This window comes from Aplysia californica, unplaced genomic scaffold, assembly GCF_000002075.1.
Source record: "Aplysia californica isolate F4 #8 unplaced genomic scaffold, AplCal3.0 scaffold00646, whole genome shotgun sequence".
Classification (NCBI taxonomy): Eukaryota; Metazoa; Mollusca; class Gastropoda; order Aplysiida; family Aplysiidae; genus Aplysia; species Aplysia californica.
In genome coordinates this window covers 187,142-188,207 of record NW_004797916.1, presented here as the reverse complement: position 1 = coordinate 188,207, position 1,066 = coordinate 187,142, and positions in this window count along the sequence as shown.

Genomic DNA, 1,066 nt, shown 5'->3' with positions numbered 1-1,066 from the left:
GACTTTATGAATAGAAATGCTGATGAAGTATGAAGTGAAGGGATCACGAAAACATGCGTGAGTGGGCACTTATTGTTCTCGTAAGCTTCATGTTATAGATCAGTGCGCGTGCGACTTGGCCTGGGCATCGCAGCTGGGCTATTGGCTCAACAAAGCATGACATTGCTCATCGAAAACTGCCTACCTCTCTTGAGGGTGGTTGGCGGGTGTCACGGTGTTGTTTGCTTGCTCCTTCTTTCCTATAAATCAATCGTCCTTATCTTTTCTCTTTTGTGCGTGATTGTTACTCCGTTGTAACACCGCTAATCTTCGGCACTTATTTGAACTAGATTCTAGATCTAGTTGTGTTACAAGTGCGTAAAAAAAACTCTCACAAAAAACAACAACTAAGATTTTTTTTTTAACCAAAAGAAAACTGCCAGCCGATCTCAAAGCGGCACTTGTGGTGTGGCGGTTACGTTTCGCTATTACACGCAGGAGACTCGAGTGGGGAGAAACATTTTTATGGAGTAGGCCTATCTATCTATCTTGGTCTTTCTGGGTGCTGTTTGTGTATCCCTCTCGGCCCGGGGTGGTCCTGACGGGCAGAATCGGAAGCCTGCCTCCTAAATGATCTACTGGTATATAATCAAATTTGTTTAAAGCGTTTCGAAAAGATTTATTTTTAAATGGAATAAATGTATTACGTACAAATAATGGAATGTTGGGAAAAGCTTTAATTGTACGTAATACAAACACAATCATAAACAGAGATTGTGGAATTTGAGACACGTTTTGAGAATGCCAGGGACAAGATTGCCCCTATAGGTATGGTTTTAGAGACAAGTTGGAAAAAGAAGAAAAGGAAGACCAACTGGAAGTTACAAAAGTACAATCAGTGACAAGAAAATCACCCAGAGCAGAGATGTTCCAAGGTTGGAGGAGGTGGACAGGGGCAGGCAAGAGTGCAAGGCAAGAGAGGCGCACGTCGATTTTTGTTTCACTTTACCTTAAAATTATGTACCTGCTAGTATAGAGGAGAGAGTAAATAGGCACACACACACACACACACACACACACACACACA